The sequence below is a fragment of the Lactuca sativa genome, chromosome 5, assembly GCF_002870075.4.
Source record: "Lactuca sativa cultivar Salinas chromosome 5, Lsat_Salinas_v11, whole genome shotgun sequence".
Classification (NCBI taxonomy): domain Eukaryota; kingdom Viridiplantae; phylum Streptophyta; class Magnoliopsida; order Asterales; family Asteraceae; genus Lactuca; species Lactuca sativa.
The window spans coordinates 200,868,384-200,881,636 of record NC_056627.2 but is presented as its reverse complement, the minus strand read 5'-3'; the positions used below and the strand labels follow the sequence as shown (position 1 = coordinate 200,881,636).

The 13,253-nt window shown below is 36.4% G+C and overlaps 1 long non-coding RNA gene across 2 annotated transcripts; it reads right to left on the bottom strand.

Annotated features, from left to right (window-relative positions):
• Positions 1-7,314: 7,314 nt before the first annotated feature.
• Positions 7,315-8,314, bottom strand: LOC111919895 (uncharacterized). Of its 2 annotated transcripts, none has more exons than XR_006191885.2 (2): positions 7,790-8,314; positions 7,315-7,712 (listed from the first exon to the last, which is right to left on the bottom strand). It is a non-coding gene; the product is annotated as an uncharacterized LOC111919895 (long non-coding RNA). The 2 variants fall into 2 exon arrangements; XR_002859633.3 differs by having other exon boundaries at positions 7,315-7,689.
• Positions 8,315-13,253: the final 4,939 nt, after the last annotated feature.

Below are 13,253 nucleotides of genomic sequence, written 5' to 3'. Positions count from 1 at the left end.
ACTTTCATTTTTTACACATAATACCACCGTACTTCCTTTTTTTACACATTATAACATCGTACTTTCAGTTTTTACACATAATATCCACGTACTTGTATTTTTTACACATAATTGCATCGTAATTTCATTTTTTACACGTAATATCCCCATACTTTCGTTTTCTACACATAATAGCATCGTACTTTCATTTTTTACTCATAATACCCTCATACTTTTGTTTTATATACATAATAACATCATACTTTCAGTTTTTACTCATAATATCCCCGTACTTCCGTGTTTTAAACATAATACCCCCTACTTTCATTTTTACACATAATTACATCGTACTTTCGGTTTTTACACATAATACCCCCATACTTTTGTTTTCTACACATAATAACATCAAACTTTTAGTTTTTACACATAATACCCCCATACTTCTGTTTTTTACACATAAAAACCCCTACTTTCATTTTTTACACATTATTGCATCACACTTTCATTTTTTACACATAATACCCCCATACTTTTGTTTTCTACACACAATAACATCATAATTTCAGTTTTTATAGATAATACCCCCTTACTTCTGTTTTTTACACATAATACCCCCATACTTTCGTTTTCCACACGTAGTTGCATCGTACTTTCACTTTTTACACATAATACCCCTGTATTTTCATTTTTTACACATAATAGCATCGTACTTTCATTTTTTAGACATAATACCATCATACTTTCATTTTTATACCTAATGACGCCATACTTTTTTTTACACATAATAGTAGTAACCATTCAAAATTTTAATTTCAAAACAGCAACGCACACAATTTATGTCCAAAACTAGAAAAAAGACAATTATTTAAAACTATAACAAAAAAGGACAGTTAACCTAAGCTAGAAAAAAGAGGAGACTCAACCAAAATCATAGCAACTACATATCCCATCATTGTTTCTCTTGCAACGATTCATCTACCTGATACATGAAAATATAAATAGATTATTATATAAATATAAGAACTACAAAATCATAACAAAGTAAGTTACTACTATATGTACCTTTCTTTTAGAACAACTAGTAGCACAATGACTTAATCCTTGACAATAAGAGCATGTTTGTTTTTTTTTCACTTCTAAAGAAGACTTAATTCTACTAGCAATTTTAGGACGCCCTTTCGTGTTAGTTGGAGCAAGAGGATCCCGGACAAATAACTGAGGCGTCATATCGACTTGTGACATTCTCACACAATAACCTTGAGATATGTTCTCAACTAGTAAAGGTTTTTTCCGTATTGCTTGATCTTGTAAGAGCTTTATCAATATGTTTTTGACATTTTCTATTTCTGAAGGGGAGTCTTTTACTTGTTCAATTACTTTATAAAAATTTGAACGAACACACCATAAATTCTAAGCACTAACCCCATTTCCGTTATTCATTTCTTCGAGTCCGATGCTACGCTTACCCACCTTGTACCTAGCATTAAGGGTCCACCGAGGTAAAAATATAATGACTCGAAAGTGTATCAACATGCCTTTTCTTCATCACATATAAGCTATGTTTACATAACATAACAATCCGCCAATATTTTTTGTCAATGTCCAATTGTCCAACTCGATACTTGATTTCTTCTTTACTTTTGCTTATAGTCTCATGTGGTAAATTGTTAGTAGCTTCTATCCATTCTTTTTTTTAAATCTCAAATACCTTTCTAGTATAACACTCACCTGCTTTTGCTTCAATTGGATGTATAGAGGAAAGAACCGGCCTCAAGTTCATAGTCTTGAAATCTTCATCTTCTTCGGCGGCCCTTCGTGAAGTAACTGCTTTGTCATATTGTACTAAAAAATATTCAACATGGTACTTGACTTAACAAAATCATCAAAAAATGAATTAATACTTTCACTTCGTCCACTTGTTGACATACCGACCAAGAAAATATCCTTTAAAATGGCTTTAGCCTAATGTACTCGTTGGTTATACATATCAGTTATCCAACAATTGTTTTCAAGATTATACTTATCACGTATAACTTCCCACCTGGTTTCAAATTCTTCAATTGTGTCACCCATTACCCATTCTTTATATGATTCTTGAAAATCACTATAAAGGGAAACATACGGTCGAAGGTGCTCCAATTCATGCTTTTTTATATGCCATGCACAAAAGCGATGTCTAGCATTTGGAAATACTTTTTATTGCATTACCCATAGCTTTGTCTTGATTAGTAATAATAGCCTTCGGATACTTGCTAAACATACATTTTAAGAAATGCTCAACCAACCATACAAAAGTTTCTTCCTTTTCGTTTTCTAGCAACACTCCACCAAAAAGTATAGACTGTTCAAGATGTTTCACCCTTATAAATGGAGCAAAAGGCATCTTGAATTTATTTGTCATATAAGTGACATCAAACACAACATCTCCAAATTTACTAAAATCGTCTCTTGATCTTCCATCAGCACAAAAAATATTTTTAGGACACCCGTCACTGCACAAATCCATAACAAAATACTGATCATTATCCACCAATGCTTTATCTTGTAGATGTTTTATTAGTCCATAGAACTCCCGTCCTCTGTTATGTTTTCGTTGCTCAGATAATACATCAACGCATTGTTTTGAAGTTACATCAACTTCATTTGAGGTTTTCATTGCATCAATAGCCTTTTTAATTTGAGAAGGTTTCAGTCCTGATTGTTTAAGTTGCACTATGACAGATTTACATTCTATTGTGCGGTGGAACTTCGAATGAGACCGATGCTTCATGTCACACCCCAGAACCAAGAACGACGGAAACGTTCTGGGGCGGAGGACGTCATGTACAATATCACAACAATGTAAAGTAGTAAACAAGCAACAACATCATCCATTGCACTAATAATATAATTATTATACAAGTGTGTTCTGTCAAATTTTGATAAACACTAAGGCATAAATCAAAATGAAATATGATTCTTCAACGAGCTCCATCTTCCCTATTCCTTGCATCAGTACCTTTCTATGATGACCTGAGGATACAAGTAATTTTGAAAGCGAGTATTAGCTTTGAAGCTGGTGAGATCATAAGTATTTTAGTGTCTTAATTCGTAAGTAAGTATTTGTAAGTATAAATTTGTATGTACATGAATTGTAAGTATTGAAAATGTATGTAAAACAACTGTAAACATTTGTAAAACCCTAGAAATCCCTATGATTCCTACTATTATAAAAGGGAGTCTTCTACCAAGACCCTACTGTTCTGTTTGTAGTCTTCTACCAAGACCCGACTGTGTTACTACTACTATTATTATAAGAAATTGTATCCTTTGGTACTAGGATACTCAAATATAATTCACCTCATCGGTTATGTGAATGAGTCACAAAATAAAGGTAATAATATAACTAACCTAAGTATTACCCTTTGGTACTAGGGTAACTACAATGTTAACTTTAGACTTCCGTAGATGTGCATTTACCTCTGTTGCTAACAGCTGGGTGTAGGAACAGTAAATCCCTTAAAGTATACCTGTAATGGTATCAACCGTTGACATTCGTGGATGTGCTTTTACCTCTGTAGCTAACAGAGATTCTAGGAATGGTCAGTCCCGCAATGTATCCTTGGGTACTAGGATATTAAATCCAATCTATCTCGTCGATTATGTGATTGAATCACAAGGTAAAGATAAGAATGAGGGTTATATAACGTAATCTATACATATAAAATGTACTAGAAATTTGTGTGAGTGTACTCATGTAAACGTAATCATGTAAATGTAATCATATAAATGTACTCATGTAAATGTACTCATGTAAATGTAATCATGTAAATGTACTCATGTAAATGTACTCATGTAAACGTAATCATGTAATTGTACTCATGTAAATGTACTCATGTAAATGTAATCATGTAAATGTACTCATGTAAAGGTACTCATGTAAATGTACTCATGTAAATGTACTGTAATGTTCTGCGTGTGCTAGTTGTAACGTGTGTTCTCTCTCTATCTAGCAAGTATTGACTCATGAATGAACTGACTCTTTGTATGATATCGTGTTCTAATAATAGTTCTAGTATCTTCCTAAACTACCCATATGGTAGTTTACTAGTAATCTAACTGGTACGTATGGACATGGATGTATACCCTTGCTACTCAAGGGCATGGGATGAACTGGAAGATCTTTTATGACTATATATGTACACATGATATATAACTAATATTTAAACGACCTTCGGACGAGTACCCGATATCCCACCAGACCACATCCAAATCGAGAAGAAGGAAATATGGTGGATAGCCTTCCTAAGTCTTTTAAACATTTCTTATATAACTATACATATAGAGGCATGCAATTTATAATATAAAAGCATAAATAAGTTTTGTAAAACCTTTGAGCATAATTATTATCTTAAGAAAAGATCGACTTGATGTCAAACTATAAAACGGTTTTGAAGGCATGGGTTTGATAAAACGGTTTAGTATAAAGAAACATTTGTTTGAAACACAATTTAAAATAAGTTTGAAAAGTAATACACATAGTAAAATGTACAGAGAAATAAGGAGTTTTAAACACATAAAGTGTTTATGAAAGACATTTGAAGGAAACTGTTTAGTAAAACGACTAATGAGTAGTCAATCATTTGAATGCTGCTTATTAATCACATGTGATTGATATAATAATTAGCATAATTCTACTTGTATCCCCCCATAAAACATCTAAAAACAGTTTAAAACATTGATTAAGGGGTATGAACTCACCTGTAGTGAGTGGTTCTGATGAAAATGTTGGATCAGTTGCTAAGTATCAAGTGGTGGCTTGAGTACACACGCGAATCCTATTTAGCATATATTGACACATATATGGATATAATTAGTGTTATGAACGACTAATTGATGTTTTTGGGACCACCTTAGGGACTAGTAAACACTTATAATGAAGTGTTACAATCATATATGATTGTATGAGGGTTTATAAGGCTATACAAGAGGGTGTATGGCCAAAATACACACTATATGTGTGTGTGCGGCCAGGTGTGCTGCCAGCACATGTGTGTGGCCATGTGTGCTGCCAGATGGTGTGTGCTGCCAGATGGTGTGTGCTGCCATGTGTGCGGCCAGATGGTGTTCTTTGTGTTCTTGGTACCTTTTATGAAGATCTTCAAGGAGAATGGATGATACTTGAGAGGATTTCGTGTTCTATGCTTGAAGAAGTGAAGGAAGTGTTCAAAAATGACTAAGTGTGGTATATATAGGTGGAGTGTGCGGTTGGGAAGGGTGTGAGGCCGCAAACACATGTGTGTGGCCGCATACTCAAGTGTGTGGCCGCACACTCCATGTGTTGGAGTGTTTGGCCTCTTTTTGATTCCTACACTTTGAGTTAACCCTTTTCCACACTCCAACCTTGATTATAACACGTTTAGAACGCTCCAATAGACTCTAAATGGTACTACAAGATACCCAAACGAGTCTATTATTGATAAGGAATGAAGAATGCAAGTTAGAAAATTTTGGGTTGTCACACTTCATCACCTTCGTTGGTGTGATGCTCAATTCGTGATTGTGTGTCTCATCAAACAAGTCCACAATCCATTTCCCATCCTTCCTTTTTGAAATTCGAAGCATTGCTTTGCAGCCAATTCTAACTTCTCTACGACGTTTTTTCTCATGTCCACTTGAAGTATCACCATCTTCCCGTTTAAAACCTTCTTTGTCGCATACAAGTATCTTTCGATAAGGTTCATTTGTTCCCTTATTTTTAAATGTAGTATGAATACGTATACCAAATCCATGTATAAATGCATAATCATTATAAAAGTTATACACATCATCAGTTGTATCGAAAACCTTTCCTACTATGCTTTCATCATTAACTTTATCTTTATCACATTCACCATTGCCATCGTCCTCATTAATTTTTTCAGATTCATATGTTGCTTTTGACAAATCTTCCACATCAACATCCTCAGTTATATGTGGTTCGATAGGGTGAATATCAACTTCAGTATCATTCATTATGTACTGCACAAAAGGAAACAATGTATTATTTAACATTAAAATTATCATGATCAAGTAGGAATGTAGCATTACATACATGAATCGATATAACTAGAAATAATCACAAACCACATGAAAATCAACACTTGGAAAGCAACCAATTTGACAGTGGCAATCACAAACCAGAAGTAATTCACCAAATCGGTGCAATTAACGAACTAGAACAAAATCAACCAAAAATTAACTGAACTCTTTAGTTAAGTTACTTTTGTACATTTCATTTAACATACAGGTAATGTATCCCAAACTTAACTTTAGCACCTTCAATCAAGAACACTTACCCCCACACTTAGACTTAGGTGATATAATGATTGTTTTTATAAATAACAAACACAATGAAATATGATATGCATACATGACAGGCAGATATTGTAACTTTTAACTAGCAGATATCAATCTCTTAACACGATTCTCAGATATCAATCTCTTAACAATAGCTCACGAAGAATAGAAAACTAACATCAAGATATGCATTGGACAAAAATGAAAATTGTTATATCACATCATCACCAAAGAACCTCATCCTGTAGTTATAAAAATCGAAACAAAGATTAACATACAACTGGAATCATAGGCATTTCACTAAAGGAGATGTATTGAATATTCACAGCAATAGAATCTGACACTAAATGGCAAAATATTAAAATATTTTGAATAATTATTGCAAAAACACATACCACAAGTCTAATCAGATCACTGGAAGTACCTTAGACAAAAAAGTCGTGTAATAGAGCAATTTTGTAGTCTTGACAAATGAGATCATCAAAGGAATTAGGAGAAATTGAGCAATTCCAACGGTAAGAGTGAGAAGAAACTACAAACTAGAGTCACAATTAGATGAAAATCAATACTAAGGATTACTTTGATTAGATGCTGATCTGGAACCTAAGCCAATTCAATGAGATTCAAAAATAATGTTTGTAATCATATACAATTCTCGAAAGTCAATTGAATTGACGACCTAGAACAAAATTAAAGAAAAAAATCAAGTCAACTTAATTTAAAAGAAAAAAAAAATCACGTAAAAACAAATGAAAAAAAAAAATCACAGACCTGCGTTGTTTCTTACGTTGCAATCTTTGTATCATGATGGCAAGAGACTCATGAAACATGAACGATCGGAATAAACCTTGTTTCAGGAAATCACGAAATTTTACTAGGAAGATACGTTTTTAGCATATCATATCACGTAGCCAATGTTTTTCAGGAATAACCTTAACAAAACAATGCAGTTTAGAAAGTTTAGTACGTAAGGTTATATGGGGCTGTAATATATATAGCATGAATATACAACATTATGCTACCAAATTCATTATTTTAAACTATACAAAGAATTTAACAGCCATTAGTTCTTACAAACCAAAACCACACTCAAACAAAACATATGCAATGTTAAGTTTTGTGCAATGTTAAAATGAACACTCAAACAATATACAATTATTAAAAAAATCAACACGCAAACACCTCCATATTTCTTTTTCTGTCTGCTTCGTCGTATTCAACCAAGATCAAACATCATAAACAAAAAGAAATTGTTTTCTCTTCTCTTCTTCTTCGAAATTACTGCCAAGAACAATCAAGAACAAATGCCTCATTTTCCCCCGTCAAATGAAACAATCTAAACACCCATTGAATTCTTGTTCTTCCCCTGTCTTCTTCCTTCTCAATCTCTTGCTATCAAGATTCAACAACCAATCCTGTTTTTTTATCGGTTTTTATCAAAACAAATAAAAAAAAGAACGAAGGAGCTGCAGAAACAGCCCCGTCCACTTACATTCTTCATCGAGCAAACAGTGGAAGGGAGACACCGAAGTTCGACAATCCCTGGAAATCCCCGTCTGGCTCCGCCTCTCGTACCTCACGCACGCATCTTGCCTTCGCACACCACTGCTGGAATCGAAGAAAGCAGCCGAGAAGTTGCTTGAGCAGCTCCTCGTTGCACCCACCGAAGACTACCACAGGTTCGCTGTTTCTCCCCTTTGGCCTCTTCGCGATTAATCGACCAACGAAGTGCCGCTATCATTGTAAGCGTCTTCCCCCGCTGCTTCGTTCATTCCAGCTTTCCCCTCCCTCGTTTCTATGACGATCCCGTTCGATCGTCTTCTCAATCAGTCGAAATCGATGCCGATTTCTTTCCCCGATCAGACGAGGATCGACCCTTTTCCATCCCAAATCAATTATGCTTCCGATTTCCTTTTTGCCTCCGTGATTCCTTCGTGACTGCCTTGACGTTCGTTCATAGTGATTCCCGTATTCGATTAGTCCAATGACGAGTATAAAAGCCCTACGTTGCAGTCATTTTATAAAATGACAAAAATACCCCCACTATTAAACCCATTATTCAAAATAAGTCTCAACCCCAAATATTAAACCCATTTATGTAAAACAATCCCTCATTTGGTTTTTTTACAAAAACAATCCTATTCATTTAATTAAATTACCAAAAAGCTCCTATCGTTTAGTAAAGTAACAAAACAACCCACATGGTTTAAATTCATTACTAAATGGACCCAAAAGTATTTCAAAGTTCAAGAATTGTGGATTTGCGGTTTCTCACGTCAAAATTTTCAAAGAAACCGAATCCGAACGATTAGAACTCACGTTTCAAGAATGAGAGCTTACGAGCCATTCTTATTATTTTAATCCTTTCCGCGGGGGGGGGGGGGGGGGGGGGGGGGGGGTGGTACATGTGCCTATATGCTTCGTTTATACTAGAATATAAAATGTTATTTAACAATGTAACTTATTGTTACAAATAAACTAGTAAAAACTTTTCGTATATATATTATGGAATTTTTATTGTGAAATAACCGGTCCACACAACAAATGTTACATGATACAAAAATTTATGATTTTTATATGACATGGTATATTATAACAAACACGTGATAAAACTTTGTAGTATTACAAGGATTCAAGCTATTACTATCCATATATATTTATATGTTTAAATGCATAAAATTTATACATACACATATGTTCATTACTTTGAAACATACATCTTTATAAAAGCGAATACAATACACTTTTCCATACATGTCAAACATACACGACTTTTATAAACTTTAGAGAATGAAATTCATTATGCCTCATGACTTAATCACAATTAAGTTAGGGATGAGAGTTATTCACAAACTTTTTAGTTAAGCGATTTTTAGTTAGACAATATTCATTAGCTGAGTCTAAACACTTAGCATACACACACTACTATAACCGTTAATCTTCGGATCGAGATACATATGTATAGATCTATACGTGGTTGACATCCCCACCTATGGTTCCTAGCTACAATCTGGACTGATCAATCGAAGTGGGTGATTAGTGTCTGCGATCGTTACTACAACATACAATGAAGAGGGTACACTTAGTCACATAAATCGGTTATAGGACTCACTATAAAGACATGGTCCCCACTCCCACCTTATCAGACTCTCTCTCTCTCTCTCTCTCTCACACACACACACACAGGGTTGTAAACGAACTAAATTTCAACGAACTGTTCGTGAAATATTTGGTGTGAAGTTCGTTTATGTTCGTTTATTTAATAAATGAACAAACATGAACAAAAATTCTCTTCATTTAGTTGAACGAACAAACGTGAACAATGGTCTTGTTCTATGACATCCCAAAATTTAGGTCAAAATCTATAAACGCTAAATTCACCGCAAACCTCTTTGTAATTTGACCTATTAAGTTTCATTGCATCTTTTGGAAAATAAATAAAGCCATTTCAACTATTATAAGATACCAAATGGTATCTTACTTACAAATGTGGAAAGTGTCAAACGAATGAAGCACGTCAAACTACAACCCTAGTTAATACGTCTGAAAAACTGAAAAATCGTATTGAGCAGTTGTGAGCAAAGCAAACATTCTAGTCTCACAGTACATGTTCCCCTGTTTCCAAAAATAAAGAGCGTCCAAACATAGTTCGTATGCAAACAATAAGACAGTTATAAAGAAACAAACCAGTAAAACACTGATTTTCTTTAAACTACTAAAACTAAATCGATATGTTAAGGTACTTGCACACCTCAGATGGAAATTTCAAGAGTGTTTCTAGACTCAGGTCATAGTCTAATATTTAATTTCATAATCCAAATACTTTTAGCAAAAGTATTTGCTAAAGTCGATAAATCGAATGTTTCGGGCCATTTAGACGTGAAACTTTAAATGCGATTTGTCGGTGTTCTACAACTCGAAAAATTAATCCGTTCAGGTAATTGGAATCCTTGAACTCAACTCTATCATATGACACTTTCAAAAAAAAACTAGATATCGGGATCTCAATACACAAAACTAGAGTTGTTTTTGTAACTTTCTGACAACATGACATCACCATGACCCACATTAGCTTGTAAGAGAAAAAAATCTGATTTTTTTGGCTCTTCCTTACCTCGCCCACATGACCTTCTACCCCATACCCTTTGTAACATCCTAAAAATCATGACCAAAATTTTCATTTTTAATTTAATATATAAACCATAGTTTATCCAAACATTCCATTCATAACGAAAACAGTTATATCAAATCATAGTATCATCTCAAAACATGTTCTTTTTTATCAGAGTAAACATCCCAGGCTAAAACTTCGTGGTGTGTGCCATGCAGTCATCCCGAGCTCTTCCCTCCGCTACCGGAAGTACGTGAAACCAAATTGAAAACTGTAAGCACGAAGCTCAGTGAGTTCCCCAATCTACCACATACCATACATAATCATATATTGCAAACATTGGGCCTAGCCCGCTACATCGGGACCCGCCCAGCATTGGACGAATCCGGCATCAGACCCCGCCTGGCATCGAGCCCCGCTCGGTATACAGATCTGTTTCTCTTAGGCCTCGCCTGTCTCTGGGCCCCGCCTGCTAAACATACTCAAACATATACATAACATATAATCTAAACATATTCTACTCCAATCCTGTTCTAAGGCCTCATGGAACACCGCCCCTGTCCTGCTACTAGTGAGTCATGGAACACCGTCAACACTCCTGCTGATAGTGAGATACGTGGCCCAGCCCACACTCACCTCTCTCCTACCTCGGGCCTCCCCTGTCCATTATTAATGAGATACGAAACCGTGTCCATACTCTGCTAGTGATGAGATACGGGACCTCGCCCACGCTCACCTCCCTACCAAGCATATACAAGTATCACACAGACAACAAGTATAATCTAACATGCAAACATTCCTCGGGCTTACCCCGACATCGGACCTTGGTCTGGAATAACATACACATAACAACCTTCCTCAAGCACCCACCTGGCATCAGACATTGGTATGGAATAGCATACTAGCATACAATGCCTACGGCTAACCCCTAGGTCTTCCTACTCATAAACTATATGGGCCAACATTGTGACCGTAGACCCATTCACACAGTTAGGAGACTCACCTCTCAAGCTGATTGTCTGCTGAAAAAACAAATGAGAAATCCCTGCCAGCTGTTCCGGTGACTCCCCGGCTATAAATTCCATAAGGACACTTAGTCAAAAACTGGTAACTACTATTAGGGTAAAATGACCATTTTACCCCTGGATAAAGTTAACATCCTTGTCAAAGTCAACCTACAGTTGACTTGACTCGTTGAGTTGGTCCACCAACTCATCGAGTCCCTATTCTTACAAATGGCACCATCCCCGACTGTACTCGTCTAGTGTAGCAAGAACTCGATGAGTTCTCCTTTAACCATAACATCGGGACCTTCTTCAACCGACTTGCCGAGTTGATCCTTGAACTTGTCGAGTTCATCTTCATCCTATGAAGGTGTCCATTCTATGACTCGCCAAGTTATATGAACAATTCGTCGAGTCTGTCTTTATGAGTTAGGAGATTGCCTTGGACTCGCCGAGTATGTTCGTACACTCACCGAGTCCCATGGTTTCCATGTCCATAACTACATCCATTTTTTTGATTCCCCCTTCTAGACTCAACTAGATTCCTCCGAAACTGCAAAGGTTGGGGAACCAATCCCTGACTCGCCGAGTCCTTTGAACGACTCACTGAGTCCCCTAAATTCCATGTCCATAAACTCGATTTTTGTTGAGATCATCTTATCGAAAGCGTAGATTTGGCCTCTTAGGGTTGATGTAACACGTAAATTCACAAACATTACATTCATGCATGGGTCCTTAAGCTCAAAAGACCCAAAATGAGGTCTACAAGATGCATGGGGCTTACTAAGGGCATAAAGATTGCACCTTTATGCCTCAACCACTCATTTGGACTCCAGATCTGAAAGGATCTATGCTTGGCACGTCCATTCATCCCATGCTAGGGTTCTTGGACCAAAAACCCCCAAAAAGTGACCAAGATAGATCTAAGTGCATAATGGTCAAGGTTGAAGCTTTCATACTAGAAAATGGAGAAGGGTGCAAGATGTTTCTGGATCTACTTGTCTCTTCCTGTATCCCCAAGGCTTCACCTTCTTCTTCAAGCTCCAAAGTACTCAAGAATGCTCAAAAATGGCTCATAAGCTCATGGAAGGCACTAGGGTTTCGAGGTGTATGCTCTATGTATGATAATGAGGCTCGTGAAATAAGAATGAGATGCTTAAATAGGGTACCAAGTCCAAATTTAGGGTTTCCCAAATGCAGACCAACGTCAGTCCTCTGACTCGTCGAGTTGGTCACTTACACTGCGACCCAATTCACGCTCCTACTCGTCGAGTTCCTCCCTGGACTCGACGAGTAGACCTCTTGACTTGGGTTTTTTCTTTCCTTTCTTGGCCTACTGAATCTCGGATGTTACAACTCTCCCCCACTTAAACTAGACTTCGTCCTCGGAGTCCGTGACTTCTACTACTCTGCAACCTTTCACCTCATACCTATGCGATACGTATTTCGCCATCTCATCTATTCTTCAGAGGGCCGCTTCCTTTGGCCTTCCATTCGGTCATTCGGCCAAACTAAACCTCTAAGATAACAATCTTGAGATCACTCTAATCACCAATAATCCTGAGAACACGACTCTTACCTAATTGACATTGCTTTCAGTACTCCCCGAGTACTTATGTCGAACATCCTAGGGGTTCACCCCTTTCCTTGCGCGTTTACTGGCCTTACCAAGGCAATTCTCCCAAAAAAAACCTTTCCTTTCTCTGTGAAGGACATACCCTTCGCTGAATCTACATTTCCAATCACTCCCAGTGCGGCTAATTCGTTGATACCCACTGAATGCTTCCTCTTACTTCCTCCCGGTGCTGAAAACCATCCCAACAAATGGATCAGATAATCCT